The sequence below is a fragment of the Erpetoichthys calabaricus genome, chromosome 11 (assembly GCF_900747795.2).
Source record: "Erpetoichthys calabaricus chromosome 11, fErpCal1.3, whole genome shotgun sequence".
NCBI classification, from domain to species: domain Eukaryota; kingdom Metazoa; phylum Chordata; class Cladistia; order Polypteriformes; family Polypteridae; genus Erpetoichthys; species Erpetoichthys calabaricus.
In genome coordinates, this window is record NC_041404.2 from 92,543,506 (window position 1) to 92,564,844 (window position 21,339).

General features: G+C 39.6%; 1 protein-coding gene across 2 annotated transcripts in view; it reads left to right on the top strand.

Moving 5' to 3' along the window:
• med25 (mediator complex subunit 25) overlaps positions 1-21,339 on the top strand; it is a 287,263-nt gene that overhangs the window by 164,044 nt on the left and 101,880 nt on the right. The gene's annotated exons all lie outside the window — the stretch shown is intronic.

Below are 21,339 nucleotides of genomic sequence, written 5' to 3' on the forward strand. Positions count from 1 at the left end.
ATTTTAGATTGAACAGTCCTTAGCAGTCCAGAGGTAGAACAGTTAAATGGGCGACAGCGTAAGGGTTCATTAATACGGGGGAATACAAACAGTGCGAGTGGAGAGCTTATAAGCAAGAGAAGCGCAAAGTTAGGAGAAGAGACAGGGAAAAGTAAAGTTAACCTCATAGAAAGACAAATAGAAGGCAGCTGAGAGGGAGAACAGTACAGGAGCTTAAGGGGAAAAGGTTTAAAATAGCTGTAGCAGATCTTAGTGTTACCATTTAAGTTAAATTATTTAATTTTAAGAAGAGAAAAAAAATGAAGGCAGTTTTACTAATCCCAAATCAAATTTTAACAATGAGGCCAGTGCAATGCAAGTCTTGTTGGATGTTAGACTTTTTAGATGATGTTTTGGAAGAGCCAGTTGTCTATGAAGGTTACATCTGCTGGAGATGCCAGCTGATCCAGCACCTCGAGCTCAGTGTGGCTGAACTGGAGGAGGAGCTGGCTGACCTGCGTTATGATAGAGAATTGTCGGACTTGGCCCAGGTGTCCTTTAGAGAGATAGTGTGCACCCCCAAGGTGGCACGGGAGGAGATTCCAGACCAGACAGGTAGGAATAGGTGGGTCACGATCACAAGGCGTAAGGTATGGGCTGTGCACACTGTCCGGGCATTTACCCCAGAATTAGAAGAGTCAAACCATTATCATGTCCTTACGGAGCTGGATGGTGTCTCTGATAATTCTGAGGTGGTAGGCAGGGATGAGGAGCCCCAACGGGCCACCTCAAAACCAGTTCCCAAAAAGAGAGAGGTAGTGGTAGTTGGGGACTCAATTATTAGGGTAATTGAAGCGCAGGTGTGCTCCAGAGAGAGAGAGAGAGAGTCTCGCATGGGGTGTTGCCTTCCGGGTACACAGGTGGGAGACCTCCCTGGAAGGTTGGATAAGACTCTTGGCCAGAGCGGGGGTGGATCCAGTTGTCATTGTCCATGTTGGAACAAATGACATACATAAGGGTAGTCTGTCAGTTCTTTGATCCAAATTCAAAGAGTTAGGTGCCAAGCTGAGGAGCAGAACTAACAAGGTGGTCTTCTTTGAAGGTCTGCCTGTGCCACACGCTAGTCCAGGTAAGATAGAAGAGATTAGAAGGCTTAACGTGTGGCTCAAATCTTGGTGCAGGGTAGAAGGGTATAGGTTTATGGGGCATTGGGACTCCTTTTGGAACAGATGGGACATGTTCCACTGTGACGGGTTACATCTGAACTGAAGTGGCACCAATGTATTGGGAAGGTGTATGTGTAGGCTAGTCGAAAATTGTTTAAACTAGGGAATGGGGGGGGCAGGGAGTTTAGGACAGGCCAGGTTTAGATCTATACATGGAGGAACAAACAACGGTGTAGAAATAAAAATGCGTAGTAATGTAAATTCTAAGTAAACATTTAAATGTAGAAGGAGTAATACATTAAAAATAACTTGCCTTAATTCTAGAAGTATCAAAAATAAGGTAAGTGAGTTGGAGTTGTATGTAGAGAGCATAATTATGATATTATAGCAATAACGGAAACTTGGCTAAATAACAATGATGGGGATGAGTGTAGCATAGAGGGATGCACATTTTTTAGGAAGGATAGAAAAGAAAAGGAGGTGGGGTTGCTGTTTATGCCAAACAGAATTTAAATGTAAGTCCTCTTCTTCTGATGAGCCCTGTCTTAATGAGGACATGTGGCTTCATCTGGAAAATATTAGGGAAAGAGGTCTTATTTTAGAAGTGTGTTATAGACCACCCAATTCAGACAGTAATTTCAACACACATCTTTTTAGTAATATCAAAAAGGCAAGTTTACAGGGAGATGATATAGTCATAGGAGACTTTAATTATCCAAATATTACCTGGGATAACCTTGCAGATGAAGGAGCACAAGAGCAGGAGTTGTTAGAAGTAATCAGTGACTGTTTTTTTAACACAGCATGTTAAAGCACCAACACGGGATGAAGCCTGTCTGGATTTAGTATTTTGTAATAATCAAGATAGAACTGAGGGTGTAGAGGTGATAGAACCACTAGGGTCAAGTGACCATAATATAATACAGTTCTCAGTATTTTGTAAGAGTGCAGATGCAAAGACTAAAATTGTTAAGTTGAAGTTTGGTAGGGCTAATTTTGACTAGATGCGACGATGTCTAAGGCTGGATTTATACTTCACGTGACGCAAGCTGCAGCGGACGCTCCTGCTACGCAAGCATTTTACTGTTTATACTTGTGCGCATACTTTACATAAATCTGGAAGAATCCACCAGGTGGCAGTGTGAGATATTATCACGGTGAGAACTGGTTCAGCATTGCTGTGTTATGAATTGCCTGGAACATCCATTAAATTCCAATGACACCTTACCTCAGCATCTCTTAAGAGGATGTTTAATGATTAAATCCATCAATCCAGGGATGTGTCCATTCCAGCTAGCATTGGGCACAAGGCACAAACAATCCCATCACAAGGTGAATACCATCACACACACACTAGTGTCATTTTAGTGTCGCCAAATCTGCATATCTTTGGAAGGAAACCGGAGCACTCTGTGGAAACCCAGCAGGAAAACATGTAAACTCCAGGCAGGGAATACCAGCAACATGACTCCCTGCGAGACAGCAGTGCTACCGCCCTGCCACCTTGTCACCCCCATGTGTGTAATTATTAACAGTATTCATTATTTAAACAAAATTAACGATTTATCTGTAAAATGTAACATACATACGTCAATGCATTTCATCATGAAAGTGATATCAAGTATAAATCTAAGGATTCTAAATGTGCAGTGAGTCGGAATCCCATACATGTAATGTGTTCTGTGTGGCAATCTATTGCTGTTTGCCGCTGCTGTCAGGTCAGGAGGAAGCCCCAGAAAAAAGTCGGCACAAAACATGGTATGTGAGACTTTTAAAATGTGTCGTGTCATTACGATTGGGAATATGCCATGCTTGAATATAAAAGCACCACAAATGCATCTGTATGTCGGCATTTTGCTTCACCACATCGAACCATTCATCAAACATCGAAGCATGCACATCGATCCCGTAGGATCCCCATAGCGGCTTTCTGTCACATGTAGATAGTAAACAGAGACTCTGACATCACATTCCAACTTTTATCACACTGCGCCCCCTGACTTTTTTTTGGTAGTGCAACTCGTGCACGCGTCTTGTTAATTTCTGAGGACCTGATCAGGGGACGCATCAAATGAATTCTGGTAACGCGTGGCAGCCATGATGCATGCGTGTATGCATTCTGAGCGTGAAGTATAAATGAGCACTAAGTAGGATAAACTGGGATAAGCTTTTAAGTGTGGAGACAGTTGAGGAGCAGTGGAACAGGTTTAAAAATGTTTTACATGTAATGCAGGACAAATACATACTTAAATTTGGAATTACAGTAATCCCTCCTCCATCGCGGGGGTTGCGTTCCAGAGCCACCCGCGAAATAAGAAAATCCGCGAAGTAGAAACCATATGTTTATATGGTTATTTTTATATTGTCATGCTTGGGTCACAGATTTGCGCAGAAACACAGGAGGTTGTAGAGAGACAGGAACGTTATTCAAACACTGCAAACAAACATTTGTCTCTTTTTCAAAAGTTTAAACTGTGCTCCATGACAAGACAGAGATGATAGTTAAGTCTCACAATTAAAAGAATGCAAACATATCTTCCTCTTCAAAGGAGCAAAAAAATCAATAGGGCTGTTTGGCTTGTAAGTATGCGAAGCACCGCGGCACAAAGCTGTTGAAGGCGGCAGCTCACACCCCCTCCATCAGGAGCAGAGTGAGAGTGAGAGAGACAGATAAAAAAATCAATACGTGCCCTTTGAGCTTTTAAGTATGCGAAGCACCGTGCAGCATAGTTAAAAGCTGCACACAGAAGGTAGCAACGTGAAGATAATCTTTCAGCATTTTCAGACGAGCGTCCGTATCGTCTAGGTGTGCGAACAGCCCCCCTGCTCACACCTCCTACGTCAGGATCACAGATAGTCAGCGCAAGAGAGAGAGAAATAAAAGTAAGTTGGGTAGCTTCTCAGCCATCTGCCAATAGCGTCCCTTGTATGAAATCAACTGGGCAAACCAACTGAGGAAGCATGTACCAGAAATTAAAAGACCCATTGTCCTCAGAAACCCGCGAAGCAGCGAAAAATCCGCGATATATATTTAAATATGCTTACATATAAAATCCGCGATGGAGTGAAGCCGCGAAAGGCGAAGCGCGATATAGCGAGGGATTACTGTAATAGAAAATAAAAAAAAAAACTCCACGGTGGTTTAATAAAGATTTAAAAAAGAAGTTTCAAAGGAAAAAGCTGCTTTATAAGGCATACAAGACTAATGACAGCAAAGTGAATCGTAGAGCATCCATTGAGGGCAACCATTAAGAAGGATATCAGGGAGGCTAAAATACAGTTGGAGAAGAATATAGCAGATAAGGCGAAAGAAGACCCAAAGAGATTCTTTCATTATTTTAGTAGTAAAAGAACAGTCAAGGAGGAGGTCAAGTGCATCAGAAATAGTAAAGGGGAATTAAAAGATACAGACAATGAAATAGCGGATGCCGTAAACTTACATTTTTCGGAGGTGTTTACAAGTGAGCAAGTGGATAACCTCCTAGAGGTAAACACGACTACTAAGGAGGTACTGGGGGATTTAGAAATTGTAGAGGGAGACATGCTGCTCAGATTAAATAAGATGAAATCAAACAAATCACCAGGACCAGATAATATTTATCCTTGAGTTCTTAAGGAGGCTAGTGAGTACATATATAAACCCTTGACACACATTTTTAGGAAGTTACTGCACACTGGAGAGATTCTGAAGGAGTGGCAAATACCATCCCATTATATAAAAAGGGTGACAGGGCAGATCCAAGTAACTATAGGCCAGTAAGCTTAATATGCATCACAGGCAAATTAATGGAAGGAATTATTAAGGATAAGATTGAGCAACACCTGGCAAGGACAGGAGTTATTCTGAACAGTCACCATGGGTTCAGCACAGCCCTTTCTCTGCTATTTGCCATGGTTTATAGACCTCCTGTAATTAATGATACTTTCATCTCTGAATTCTCTGATCTCTTGGCTGATACCACCCTCTCACATGATAAAGTTTTTATTGTTGGTGATTTCAACATTCATGTTTGTTGTCAATCGAAACCTTTGGTCAATTACTTTTTATCACTTTTGAACTCATTTGATTTTATACAGCATATTAATACGCCAACCCACTCTCTCAGTCACACCCTCAATCTCATTCTTACTCGTGATATTTCAGTGAATAATATTGATTTATGTGATGTTTCTTTTACTGGTCATTTTTCTATAATGATGGATCTGAATATTACTGTTGATGTCCCGACTAATAGCTGTCCCTCATGCTGCTCACGCTTTTTTAAATACTTCTATTATATCTGATTTTAAAACTATTTTCTCTAGTCTTTATGTGCATGACCAAAATAATGGTATCGATGATTCTGTCGTAAAATTTAATTCTTCCTGTAAAACGATTTTAGACTCAATTGCTCCGCCCAAGATACGCAGTAATAAGGGTAGACCTGCTCCCTGGTTAAATGGAAATACACGATCACTGCGCCGTACCTGTCAAACTGCTGAACGGCGTTGGAAAAAAGATGGACTGATTGTCTCTAAACAGATTTTTAGGACTTCTCTTTTCAATTTCCAGGCTGAAGTTAAGATAACGAAACAAAACTTCTTTGCCGATTTAGTATCCCGTCACTCAAAGAATCCTAGGGTCTTATTTAATTCAATTAATGCGGCCATTCATCCCCACTCTGCGATGGGATCAAATAGCATTGTTCATTCATGTGACCAGTTTCTATCATTCTTTGTCAGCAAAATCGATACTATCCGCCGTGGCATTGTTCAAACGGGCTATGAACTTCCTACTGTTAATCATGACATTGTCTTAGAATCCTTTGATCTAGACTCACTTTCACAGCTAAAAAGAACTATTGACACCCTTAAACCAGCCCCCAGTCCTCTGGATATTGTACCACCACGTCTCTTAGTGGAAGCCTTTGATGTGTTGGGCCCACTCTTATTAGCCATCATCAATGATTCTATTAGTTTGGGAGTTGTGCCCTCATTTTTTTTAAACATGCTGCAGTCCATCCCCGTCTAAAAAAGGCAGAATTAGATCCTGGAGTTTTAGCCAATTTTCGTCCAATTTCCCAACAGCCATTTCTGGCTAAAATTCTAGAAAGAATTATTTATAATCAATTGGTTGATCACCTTAACTCCAATAATTTATTTGAGATCTACCAGTCTGGCTTTAGGCGTTATCGTAGTGTTGAAACGACACTCCTGAAAGTGTTCAACAACATCTCTCTTATTACTGACTCAGGTGATGCAGCAGTCCTTCTCCTCCTTGACCTATCCGCTGCCTTTGACACTATTGACCATGAGATATTGCTGTTAAAGCTTGAACATCTTGTTGGGCTTAAAGGGGCTGCTCTTAACTGGTTCAGGTCATATTTAACTAGTAGACACTTTTCAGTGACTTTTAATTCATCTTCTTCATCTACTGCTCCTCTTAAATATGGTGTTCCTCAGGGATCCATTTTGGGTCCTGTTTTATTGTCCATATACCTTCACCCTAATGGAGCGATTTTTAGGAAATTTAACATTTCTTTTCACTGCTATGCTGATGATACTCAGGTTTATATTCCTGTCGGCAACTCTACAACAAATCAACTCCACAGCTGTCTGTCTGAACTAAGATCCTGGATGGCTAAAAATTTTCTTGATCTAAATCAAAATAAAATGGAGGTGCTTATAGTGGGTCCATCAGCTAAAGCCCAAATTGGTCTTGGACTTCTCGACTCTTTCTCTGTCTTTTCCAAACCTCAAGTCCGCAATCTTGGTGTTACCTTTGATAGTAACCTCTCTTTTGAGAAACAAGTAAATTCTGTAGTCAAGAGTTGCTTTTTCCAACTTCGTCTATTAGGTAAGATAAAGCCTTTTCGCAGAAACATTAGGAATTTTTTTCTTTACACAAAGAACGATAGACACTTGGAATAAGCTACCAAGTAGTGTTGTAGACAGTAAGACTTTAGGGACTTTCAAAACTCGACTTGATGGGTTTTTTTTGGAAAAAATAAGTGGATAGGACTGGCGAGCTTTGTTGGGCTGAATGGTCTGTTCTCATCTAGAGTGTTCTAATGTTCTAACCGGAAATGACATCATCTAAGTGCCCAAAGCTGGAAGTGACATCACCTGGGCCACAAATGATCACATCGGAAGGGGCGGAAACGGAAGTGAGGTCTTCGGAGGTGACGGAACCTGGCAGGTTTTCTCAGGAAAGGTCTTCAGGAAACTGAGAAAGACAGTCAGTGCACCCCGCCGCCCTGTGGTCAGATGTAGTATTACTATCACTTAAGCCCTTTAGCTGCCTTCTACTCGCACGTGTGTGACAACTGTCAGAGATGCAGGCTTTCAAACTGAGTGCTGGTTACAAGGCGGATGATTCCTCTTCCTTGTACAAGTTTTCCAAAACTAATTTCATTTTTCAGTTAGTCTGACCACAGAACAGTTTTCCAGTTTGCCTCAGTCCATTTTAAACGAGCTTTGGCCCAAAGACACCAGCTGTTCTGTATCACGTTCACATATGGCTTCTTCTTTGCATGATAGAACTTTAAACTACATTGGTGGATGACGGCAAACTGTGTTCACAGATAATGATTTGTGGATTGTTCCTGAGCTCGTACAGTGATTTTCTTGACAGAATCATGCCTGTTTTTAGTGCAGTTGCCGCCTGAGTTCCCGAAGGTCTTGGGCATCCAATATTGATTTTTAGTCTTGTCCTTTGCACAGAGATTTCTCCCGATTCTCTGAATCTTTTGATGATATTATGTACTGTAGATCAGTGCTCCGCAACCGGTGTGCCTTGAGCCGATACAGGTGTGACGTGGTCAAATAAGACAATTTTCTAACTAAGTAATATTTCAACGGTCCTCCTTAGAAACACAATAACGAGAATACGTGCAATGAAATATTCGCGTAAATAGCCTTTTAAAGGTTTCATAATTTTATGTGTCATTTCTCTGAAATAATAAATCCCATCGCCTGGCACCTGTCGCCTACAACGTAGGCCCTACGTAGTCGCCAGACAACTCCATAGTATGCTTTGATAGGCAGATCGCTCCGTGCCCTCACCTAGATTCAATTCAAGCCGACGTATTAGTCGTGCTACGTCGCATTCACTCGTCTTGCGACAGTAGTTATCATTCATTACTATTAGTTGTGTTGCTGAATTGTGTATGGTTAACGTTCTTCGTGTGATTCATATTTAGTTTTATACCCCTTTAAATATGGATTAATTTTTACGTGGAAAAGATTCGTCTTCACGTACAGATGATGAAGAACCCAGCACAAGTGTTGCAAAAAAAAAAACAAAGAAGATTGTGAAAAGGAAGTACAACGAAGACTACATTCGATACGGATTCTCGTGGTGTGGTGACGAAACGGCTCCAAAGCCACAATGCATCATTTGCGGCGATCAGCTATCAAACGAGGCAATGGCACCCAGTAAACTAAATCGCCATCTAAATTCAAACCATCCCAGTTACGCCAAAAAAGACAAACAACTCTTGTGTTAATTAAAAATGATAAGCGGTCATGCTTAAAAGATCTTGACCAAGAACTTCGGGTTGCGCTGTCAAATATTGAGCCGAATATAAAACTTTTGTGTTCATTGAAACAAGCGCAGGTATCACATTAATCAGTCATTATGTTATAATAATTATTAAGATTGCATAAAAGTTAATATAGTATAGTTTTTATGTATGTATACTTATAATAAATGTATACTTATAATAAAAAATGAAAATTTATTGTAAATTAAATTAATATCTATATATCAGTGGCGTAGCTGGAGATCATGTTGCCCGGGGCGGTGAAAAATTTGACGCCCCAAAGCTGAAAGAAATTTTTTTTTTTGCACCTCCTCAAGGAACAAAAAAAAAAGAAAGTACCGTAGTTTGGACACCCCTAAATAGCTGGCGCTGGGAGCAGACAGCCCCCCGTCCAGCCCCCAACCCCCCGCTATAGCGACGCCACTGCTATATATTTTAGCTTTTGACGTGCCGCGGAATTCTACGAAGAACTTTGGTGTGTCGTAGGTGAGAAAAGGTTGCGGAGCACTGCTGTAGATGATGCGATATTCAAAGACTTCTCAATTTTACTTTGAGGAATATTATTCTGAAATTATTCCACAATTTGTAGACATTGTTTTTTTGCGGATTGGTGAACCCTCTGCCCATGTTTACTTCTGACAGATTCTGCCTCTCTAAGATGCTCTTTTTATACCCAATCAATTTACTGACCTTTTGCCATTTAACCTAATTAGTTGCAGGATGTTCCTCCAGCTGTTTCTTTTTAGTACCACTTACTTTTCCAGCCTTTTCTTGCCCTTGTTCCAACTTTTTTGAGACATGTTGCTGCCTTCAAATTCAAAATGCACTAATATTTTTCATTAAATAGTAAAATGTCTCACTTTCAACCTTTGATGTTTTCTGTGTTCTATTTTGAATAAAATTTGGGTTTATGACATTTGCAAATCATTGCATTCTGTTTTTATTTATGTATTACACAGTGTCCCAACTTTTTTGGAATTGCCATTCCCCGTGGCTCTGCCCCGTAGTAGTGAAACAGGACAAACTTTAAAAATCAATAAACAAAAATGTTTTGCTAGCTAAGCTGAGGAAAGATACACTCCAAAATACAGAGTTAGACTGACTCCCCACTCCTGACATCACACTTCCCCCTCCCATCGGCACGTAGCCTCTGTCTTGGCTTAGCACAAATATATGGCTCCTACAAACGAACTATGATTCTTAGCGCGATGAGAGAATGTTCAAGCAAATTCTAGAAAAAAATCTGATCTAAATCCGTTAAGTAGTTCTCTCATTCGCTAGCTAAATAGATGTAAGATGTGCCCTGAGGCTGGAGCGTGAGTGAGGAGGGCCCCACCCCCCTCCCCTTGGCCTACTGTGTCTCTCTTAGATTCGCACAAATAAATTGGTACCACAAGCGAACTATGATACTTAGTGTGGTGAGAGAGGTCGCAACAGGAATGTTCAAGCAAATTAACAGAAAAAAACCCGATCTAAATCTGTTAAGTAGTTCTCTTGTGAAAAGCAGACAGACAGACATTGGATTTTATACATATAGATATATAGGTCCATAAATATTTGGACAGAGACAACTTTTTTTCTAATTTTGGTTCTGTACATTACCACAATGAATTTTAAATGAAACAACTCAGATGCAGTTGAAGTGCAAACTTTCAGCTTTAATTCAGTGGGGTGAACAAAATGATTACATAAAAATGTGAGGCAACTAAAGCATTTTTTTTAACACAATCCCTTCATTTCAGGGGCTCAAAAGTAATTGGACAAATTAAATAACAAATTAGAAAAAAGTTGTCTCTGTCCAAATATTTATGGACCTAACTGTATGTATATATGTGTGTGTGTGTGTGTGTGTGTATATATATATATATATATATATATATATATATATATATATATATATATATATATATAACTGCTCAAAAAAATTAAAGGAACACTTTTAAAAAATGATGCAGCAGGCTAGTCCATTTTGCAGAAACTTCATTGCAGCAACTCACAATCATACTCAGTAGTTTGTATGGCCCCCACATGCTTATATGCATGCCTGACAACGTCGGGGCATGCTCTTAATGAGATGATGGATGGTGTCTTGGGGAATCTCCTCCCAGATCTGGACCAGGGCATCAATGAGCTCCTGAACAGTCTGAGGTGCAATCTGGAGGTGTTGGATGGACCAAAACATAATGTCCTAGAGGTGTTCTATTGGATTTATGTCAGGCGAGCGTGGGGGCCAGTCAATGATATCAATTCCTTCATCCTCCAGAAACTGCCTGCATACTCTAGCCACATGAGGCTAGGCATTGTCGTGCACCAAGAGGAACCCAGGACCCATTACATTAGCATAGGGTCTGACAGTGGGTCCAAGGATTTCATCCCAATACCTAATAGGTGCTGTTTTCTAGCCTGTAGAGATCTGTGCGTCCCTCCATGGATATGCCTCCCCAGACCATCACTGACCCACCACCAAAAGATGGTTAACAATGTTACAGGCAGCATAACATTCTCCACGACTTCTCCAGACCCTTTCACGTCCATCACATGTGCTCAGGGTGAACCTGCTCTCATCTGTGAAAAGCACAGGATGCCATTGGTGAACGTGCCAATTCTGGTGTTCTATGGCAAATGCCAATCGAGCTCCACGGTGCCAGGCAGTGAGCACAGGGTCTACTAGAGGACGTCGGGCCCTCAGGCCACCCTAATGATGTCTGTTTCTGATTGTTTGGTCAGAGACATTCACACCAGTGGCCTGCTGGAGGTCATTTTATAGGGCTCTGGCAGTGCTCATCCTGTTCCACCTTGCCCAAAGGAGCAGATACCGGTCCTGCTGATGGGTTAAGGACCTTCTACAGCCCTGACCAGTTCTCCTAGAGTAACTGCCTGTCTCCTGGAATCTTCTCCATGCCCTTGAGACTGTGATGGGAGACACAGCAAACCTTCTGGCAATGGCAGGTATTGATGTACCATCCTGGAGAAATTGGACTACCTGTGCAACCTCTGTGGGGTCCCGGTATCGTCAGACATGCATACAAGCATGTGGGAGCCGTACAAACTACTGAGTATGATTTTGAGTTGCTGCAATGAAATTTCGGCAAAATGGACTAGCTTGCCGCATCATTTTTTCACTTTGATTTTCGGGGTGTCTTTGAATTCAGCCTTCTCTGTAGGTTGATAATTCTCATTTCTGTCAAACGATATGGCATCCTTTCAGTATAGATATCCAGCATGATTTTTTCCCCATTGAGATCTGATGTGTTTTCAAAGTGTTCCTTTAATTTTTTGAGCAGTTTATATATATCAGGATATTTTGGTTTCAATATTTTGTTTCTGCATCAGTCAGTCCTATGAAGAGCAACACCAGGAGAATCAAAAAGTTTTATTTTTCAAAATAATTCTTGTGGTAGTAATAAATTTGATTTAACATTTACAGCGTTTTTCTGTGCCATCCAAATAAAACAATTTTCTTGCTTGCGCAGCAGATCAAATTAGTTTAGTTTATTTTTGTATAGCATTCTTCATTGACTGCAAGCTCAGAGCACTGTGACAAGTTTACAGTTAAAGTACAATTATAGACTTTACAAAATTGCTTCAGATTTGTTTAAACCACACATCTGTATTAGAGTTGTTGTCTAAACCATTGATGCAGCATGTTCCTTGACAGTAGCCCTTTATATTGTGGAACAAAAGGTAGGTCAAGTCTGGGAAAAACTGCGGGTGTGGGATCGTTTAAAATCCTTAGTTTTGCAGAGCACACCGTTTAATGAATGATAATAATAAAAAACAGTGATATATATGTTGCTGTTTCTAATCTGTTTTATAATATTAGTCTTCAACATTATAACTGATACTATTTGAGTGTTTGTGTCCTGTGATGCAGTGCCATCCAGGATTGCTTTGTGTCTTAATATTTGGGCATGATCAGGTCATAAATAAAATTCTTTGATCAGATCAGGTGGGTACAGCATAATATTATGCGTAAAAGAAATAACAAAGAAAAAATCCTTTTAAACAGTAAGCAAACAGACAACAGTTTAGTCTTTGCATAGGTGCATTTCTTGCTTAAGAACTATATTGTGGACAATCTTGTTTTTTTGGGGGGAAACACAGCAAATTATTTTCAAAAGGCCAACTGGTGCTTCGTTATACTGCTGGTTAATCTGACAGGTGACTTTAAACTGACCCCTTGTGAATGCATGCATGTATGTGTCTGGTGAAGGGAAGTCTCCTTGTCCAGGGTTGAATTCTGACCTGTAGTTTATATAATACTGTGTTCCACACTGAATTGCTTTTCGTGACTTATAAAATAAACGTGTAAGTAGTGACATGACTGTGTGCTTTATTGAAGCAATGAGAGAGAATGTGACTTTGCATGCATTTCTCATTAGCACATAGCCTGACCAATAACTTTAAATGCGTGCACGGACAGTTAGAAGCACTCATACGCAACAAAACATTTCCCCACCATGTCGATTAGGTTAGAGTGATAGCGAAATTAGGCTTCCCTAACTCTTGCAAAGTTGTATGTACAACATAATTAAGACCTGAACATCACATTATTGATGTTTTATTAATCTTTATCTAATTGTTTATTGTACATAAGAGACAATTTTACATACATACGACATAGCAGTAGATCTATGCATGTCACTGTGTGTTACCTCTGGGCTAAGTGGCACATTAAAACAGTCAGTGTCTATATAATGTGCAGTTACAAAGCATGTTACACGTTTGCACACATTTCCATGAAAGGTTAATACAGTACACCCCCAAAATTCACGGGGGTTACGTTCCTAGAGCACCCACGAATTGTGAAAAACCGCAACTTTTGGATGTGGTTAAAAAATGCCTTTTAAATGCCTATTTTTATAGTTTAAACCCTAAATACAGTATGCCCACGAAGCACTTTAATTTCATTGCAAACTCCACTTAATACATTAATACATTACCTAAAAAATTACCTTAATACATTACCTAAAAACAGAATGTAAAGGTAAACCTGTCTACTGTACTGCTATGTCTCCCACAGTGCTAGAATGTAAAATACCAATGTTACCACTATAGGTACTGTAATTCATGCAAGTGCATTTTCTTTGTTATAAGTACAGTAAATACATAATAATTTCATTTAATTAAAATACAATAAAGTGTACGGGTACTCACCAATGATGAATGATATTGATGATGATGATGAAGTAGCTGTGCAGTACGATGCAGAGGATTTAAAACTCCTCGGGTGGCACCTCTTCTTCAGGCGCTTCAGGAGGAGTCGTATCTTTGGACGGGTCTTCTTCTGGTGGGGTTTTGAGCTGGCTTTTCTTTATAGGCTTCAGGAACATTGTGATGGGAAGTTGCTACATTGTCTCCTGTAGCGAACTGTTGGTACAGTTTCCGTGCTTTCTCAAGGATGATGTTACCGTCCAAGGGGATGTTCTTCTTCCTGCAGTCGGTGATCCACAATGCCAAGGCAGATTCCATCCTGACAATATTTTTATTCCTTACAGTCGTTACCTTTTTGGCATTATCACAGAAACTTTCAGATACGGTACTCCAGATCGCTGCTTCGTTCTTCTTTATGTAGCATGCAGGGTTTTCATTAATGCCATAGTGGCACGCTACTGCAGCATAAATTTTTAGTTCCCAGAACAAATCCAGTAGTTCAACCTTCTCCTGCGCTTAGGCTCAGTGCCAGAAGCCTTAGAAGGTGCAGGGCGATTTGGCGACATCTTGTGCATTTAAGAATAACAAAATGAATACAATAACAAAATGGAAAACACGAGGACACTCAGCTGGAGTCGAGTCACAGGGCAGCAATCAATCTGCAGCAAAGAGAAATGAATAACGCTCTCGGATTGGCTACTTTCACCATCCCAAACCACATTTCCCTCAGCGGTGGTAAACCCATTCACCTGGAGACACATTAGAGGCCAGCAATCAATCAGCAGCAAGGAGAAATGAATAACGCTCTTGGATTGGCGACTTTCACCATCCCAAACTGCGTTTCCCTCAGTGGTTGCTTCCTGTTCTCTCTACAGCACAGTATTGCCACGAAAAAAGCCATAAAAAATTGCAGCGGATATTTGCGCTTTCCGCTAACAATTAATAGTTAGGTTCTAAGGAAAAATCCACGAACGACTGAGTCCAAGAACCCTAAACCGCGACTTCATGGGGGTCTACTGTATTTCATATTGTCTCTGGAATTATTTGATGCAACTTGGGGTGGAAATGTAATTTCTTACCATTACATCGGAACTTTATTCCACCTGGTGCTTTTTCCCTATCCTACACTGTGCTCTGTTAACCACTTAAAATGATAATAACATTACAGCTGAGTCAAGTATCATAACAAATTGGGATCACAGTTAAATATCCCTTCTTTCTTTTAAAAAGCCTCATTGGCTAATTTCGTTTGTGCACAGTTAAGTAGTATTGCATGTGTTTTTTTTATCCTTCTCAAGTTGCCTTAGAGAAACGCTTTATTATAATATTAATAATAAACAAAGGCTAAAGTTGGTAGTGCAGCTGTGTCACAGATTCTGCGTGTTTGCTTTAATGTCTGTTCAGATGTTGTCTGTGTGGATTTTGCTTGTCTTCCTTGAGTCTGTATGGGGTTTTCTAATTTCTTCACATTTTCATTGCAAAATAGGTTAATTGGTAATCCTTTATTGTCTCTGTGTGGGTATATTCATGAATGTAGAACCATGGGACTGGTGCCCTGTTCAAGGCTATTTCCGACCTTGCACTCAATTCTTCTGGGCTATGTGGTGTTCCTCCCATGAACCCACATTGGATATGTAATGACTTTAGCAGTGACTCTTAATACTGTTATTGATGAGATAATATTATTCAGCATTGAAGTGGGACATACGTCTGTCATAGCAACATGCAAAATATGTAATGGATAAAGAAATATATGAAACAGTGTTTAAAACAAAGTTTTGCAATAATGTCATCCTTTAAAGCCTTATAATGTAAATAATACTGTAACAATCAGACTAGAACAGGATGACCAAAGTGTTGACAGGTATGTAAATAAGAGCTGCTCAAAGTACTGTGCTCAGTACTTTTGTTGGTTTTCTGTTTGTGTGAGTCCATTTTAGCATGTTTGGCCAGTGCAACCTGGGTTTGGCTTCTTACAGTTCAAACCTGTGGTGTTCTGCTTTCTATCATCTTTTGCACTCGCAGGCATATTTCATGTTACTCAAAATATGAGATTTGTAAATCTGTGCCCCTAGGCCCCTCTCTACTGCAGATGCTTTCTGTTGTCCATCTTAAGAGGTTGAATCCAAATGATCTTGACATAAAACAAAAATGATATAATGTATAAGCAGGCATGTATGTGAAACTTTAATGTAACAGTCTTCACTGGACAGTGTCTCTTCCCCACTTTTGAGACTCTGCCCAACTCAGCCATCTGGGGCAATTATACACTCAGCTTCTTGCAGAATATGCAGTTGCAAAGTGTGTTAAAAAGCTGCAGGCTATCAAGTAACCAGTACTATATAAAAAGGAAACAAACAAAAATGTTTATTTTCTTCTATTACGGTAAGATATTCTTTGATGTTAGTATTATTACTTAGCTTCCATGTCATTTTATTTTTGCCCTTCAATGACAAGTTCTTGTGGAAGAATGAATACAGCACAATAAATAGGCTGATAACATGGAAGCACAGATGCAAATTGTTTAAATGCAAATCTTACAAAAACATTTGAAAATGTTTTACTTTTCACATTGGAAAAGAGCTAGGTTCCTTAGTAGTATTTTTGAAAGTAGTACATTGGGAACTCTTAAATATTGAGATTACTGTAAACATTTTAGAATATTAGAAATTAACAAACTATTTTAATCTGATTAGCCTGTTTATGTTAAAGCCATAACATAACTAGGGGCAACATTGGAATATGTCAGAGGTATCAGAATCAATTTTATTGATGGCCAACAAATAACACTATGTATGCCCAGTGCGGGTTGGAAATAGTGGCAGATTCACAGGTCATGGGGCTCTATATGTAGAATTTATTAGGGCCCAATTATTATACCAAAACTGAGAACTAATTTTAGCAGGCCTAAAAAGGAAGACTGTAAACTAACAATGTTAGATTTCAAATGCAATGCATGATTCACTTCTGGTCCAGTGGTTCTCATGCTCAGTTCTGGGGACCCCATGTAGCTGCAGATTTTGTTCCAAACCAGTCCTGTTTTTTAATTCAACTCCTAACCTAATGAAACAAGCTGTTATGCATTTCCTAGTTTTTATGTTTTGGGTTAAATGCAGAAATAATTAAACTATGTCTGGTATTTTTTTTGTTAGACTGTACCAGGCGTTTATTTTATTTTTTTGCTTAGTTTTTACAGTTTTCATTCTCACATTATTTATACGTTTGTGGGGCTGACCCTGAAGTAGTTGCAGCCTTTCATCATTCAGTGTTTTGAAACTATTAGGAACAAAAACTTGCAGCCATATAAAGTCATCAGTTCTAAGTTTGAGAACCACTGCTATAGTAAAGCAATTTGCCTTTATTTAACAGTTAATTGACTGGAATTCTAATAGTGCAATCATCAAAAACCAGTCCAAATCACAGACTAGTTTGCTGTTTATACGTAACTTTAAAATAGCTGCAGTAAACACCTAAAATCCATCATCATTACATTGTTACCATTGGATTGAACTATACATTATCATTTAAAGACCAATAATTGGCTAATCTGCTTACACTGAATTAGTAGGCATTACTTTTAAGTAAATAAAAAAAATTGATAACTAGTTTATAAAAGTGGTCTGTTATTTATAGATCCGTTTATTAAAATATTGTAAAGTGTTTAGTGTTGTATTATATTCCAAAAGTAAAAAAAAAAATCTGAGGAGAAAACGGATGTTGATCAAAACTTTAAGTTAATGCATGGATTCTACATTTGTTTTGTGTCATATACATTATTTTACAGATATTCTGTGTTTTAAGTCAGCATCATTGTGTGACTACAATAGATAAATACTTCATTAATCCCAAGGGGAAATTCACATACTCCATCAGCAGCATATTGGTAAAAAACAATATTAAATTAAAGAGTGATAAAAATTCAGATATAACAGACAATAACTTTGTATAATGTTACCGTTTACCCCCCACCCTAAGTGGAATTGAAGGGGGATGATCGATCTCCTCAGTCTGTCACTGGAGCAGGACAGTGACAGCAGTCTGTTTCTGAAGCTGCTCCTCTGTCTGGAGATGGTACTGTTTAGTGGATGCAGTGGATTCTCCATGATTGACAGATGCCTGCTCAGCGCCCGTCGCTCTGCCACAGATGTCAAACTGTCCAGCTCCGTGCCTACAATAGATCCTGCCTTCCTCACCAGTTTGTCCAGGCGTGAGGCATCCCTCTTCTTTATGCTGCCTCCCCAGCATACTACCGTGTAGAAGAGGTCTCTCGCCACAACCATCTGATAGAACATCTGCAGCATCTTATTGCAGATGTTGAAAGACGCCAGCCTTCTAAGGAAGTATAGTCGGCTCTGTCCTCTCTTGCACAGAGTATCAGTATTGGCAGTCCAGTCCAATTTATCATCCAGCTGCACTCCCAGGAATTTATAGGTCTGCACCCTTTGCACACAGTCACCTCTGATGATCACGGGGTTCATGAGGGGCTTGGTCCTCCTAAAATCCACCACCAGCTCCTTGGTTTTGCTGGTGTTCAGTTGTAGGTGGTTTGAGTCGCACCATTTAATAAAGTCCTTGATTAGGTTCCTATACTACTCCTCCTGCCCACTCCTGATGCAGCCCACGATAGCATTGTCGTCAGCGAACTTTTGCATGTGGCAGGACTCCGAGTTGTATTGGAAGTCCGATGTATATAGGTTGAACAGGATGGGAGAAAGTACAGTCACCTGCGGCGCTCCTGTGTTGCTGACCACAATGTCAGACCTGCAGTTCCCGAGACGCACATACTGAGGTCTGTCTGTAAGATAGTCCACAATCCATGCCACCAGGTATGAATCTACTCCCAACTCTGTCAGCTTGTCCCTAAGGAACAGAGGTTGGATGGTGTTGAAGGCGCTAGAGAAGTCCAGAAACATAATTCTTACAGCACCACTGCCTCTGTCCAAGTGGGAGAGGGATCGGTGTAGCATATAGATGATGGCATCCTCCGCTCCCACCTTCTCCTGGTATGTGAACTGTAGAGGGCCGAGGGCTTGGCGGACCTGTGGCCCCAGGTGGTGAAGCAGCAGCCGCTCCATGGTCTTAATTACATGTGACGTCAGAGCGACAGGCCGGAAGTCATTCAGCTCACCAGGACGTGATACCTTTGGGACTGGGGTGATGCAAGATGTTTTCCAAAGCCTCGGTTTTAATGACAACTTTCATAATTTTTTAACCATTAATTGTATTACAGTTTTAGCAACACTCACCAGGAAAAGCAGATAGGAAGATGAGATGTACATTTTATGTATTTTAATCGTTTTTTTGTTTACATTTTACTAATTAGTCATTCATAACTCTTGAAGTGTAATTATAAATATGAATTTTACTTATGCAGTACATGTTTCTTACCAATCTAAAGTTATATCATGCACACAGAAATAAATTAAACAATTTTGACAATTTTAAACAACATTGACAATTAAAAATGTCAAAATAATTGCACTAAACTGTTGACTACTTTATCAAAAAGTCACAAGACTTGTTGAACTTAATAAATGTTGGTGTTTTATAGTTTTTGAATCTTTTACTGTAAGTGCACTGCACAACCATTCACAACATTTATTTGATAACTAGTAATTTTGCCCGTTACAATAACGGGCGCTAGAACAGTAGTGCATAAACATTAGTAGGAACAGTCTATATTAAATGGCAAGGGACTTTGACCTCATTCTTTTTGCTGGTCGTGTTTTTCTTTCTTTCAGCCTTTCTTTTGTTGATGTTTACTTGCTGAGCTGACCGTTCTTTGTGGGCTGCCACCGTGTATTGTGTGTCTTTAATTTTCTGTGACAGTAATACTGGCTTGTACGTCCGCTGGCTTGTACGTCCGTAATATACCTTTAATTTTCTCTGGCGGTAATACAGGCGTGCGCGTCGGTAATATGCCTTTAATCTCCTCTGACAGTAATACTGGCTTGTATGTGGCTGTAATATGCGTCACTGAATTGTGTACCTTTAATTTCCTCTCGCAGTAAAACTGGTTTGTATTTCCGTAAAACGCCTCTAACTTTCTCTGACAGTAATATCGCGCATCGCACCGTGCCCCGCGCATGTGCACTTCACCAGAAGCCACGCGCATGCGCACTTCACCAGAAGACGCACAAAGGGATTTTATTAAAGAGGATGGTAATTTACTGTATTATGTATTTCTGTCATCGCTACAGCAAGTAACAGATGTAGCTTTTGTTTCTGTATGTGATTTTGACAAAATGCTCATCAGGTAGATGCTTACAGGTGAAAAACAAAAAAAAAAAGTTTTCTCTATTTGCTGTTGTCTTTCTCTCTTCTTGTTTCATTTTTTTTTTTATTTGCCATTGCATATTAATGTTTCATGTTACACTTTCTAAATATCAGTGTGTGGCAGATCAAGCAGCCAAGTCCACTGGCAGGACAATAACTATGTGTTCCAGAATTGTCACAGCCTAAAATTTTTTCAGTCAGAAATAACTTAGTTTCATGAATATATCTGACATCAGCAAAACAAGGACGTGCAAGTCTCAAACCCCAAAATCTTTTATCAAAATCACAACAGTACAGATGTGTCAGTACAATGGAAGAGTAACCAGCCATGACACCTGTTTAGCTCTAAAAAGTGAGCCAAGTGTCAGCTTTCTGTATATCCAAATATACATCTTTGTCATTGAGTTAAAACACTAATGTTATAAAAGTGTAGCATGTTACCTTAATTCCACATTTTAATGTGTTGGGACACTATAAGTTTCCATTCTAACAGTTTAGTAGCAGCACTGTACTTGGTTTTGCAAATAAACACAATCAGATACTGAAGATGCATTTTAATGGCTGGTGTAAATGTAATCTGACTAAATTATATACAGATATAATGGCTATGTAAAATGGGCCTGGAGTTTGACGTTCCTGTGATATGTAATGGCTGAGAATGGAAAATAGACATATAAGAAAGTGCTTACATCAAAGGAATACAAAGGATTTCCAATAGTAGTAACAAAGAAATATCTGAAATGCATAGTAGGTGGTGTGACCATTAAGCTTTGAATTGGAGCCCAATTGGGTGTTCTTTGGTGTTGGTTTTGTAAGCGGTTAAAGTTAGCAACTTCATACTGAAACAGTGAATTAGAAATATTTACTGTTTGTGGTTTATAGTGTATATCATGGGTACCCAGTACAGCCTGGAGTTGGGGCACCAGCTAAATTTCAAAACAATACATAGCTTATGGTGTTCCCCTGAACAAATGGTTCAAAGTTGTGGATATGCAGACACTAGACAAACAAACATTTCACTCTGTATATTTGATGTTTCTTGTTTCAGAGCCAAGTCAACATGTATGTTATAAACCACAAGATCAGGAGTGTTGCTGTCTTTGAATTTCAAACATTAGATAAGAATTAACCCTCATATTGGTCAGTTCAATACATTCTTCATGAACAGTTAAACATATAAGCAAAATTTGTCCATGTTAAGTGCCCAGAATGTTGATTCCTCAAATGAAAAATCAAATCAT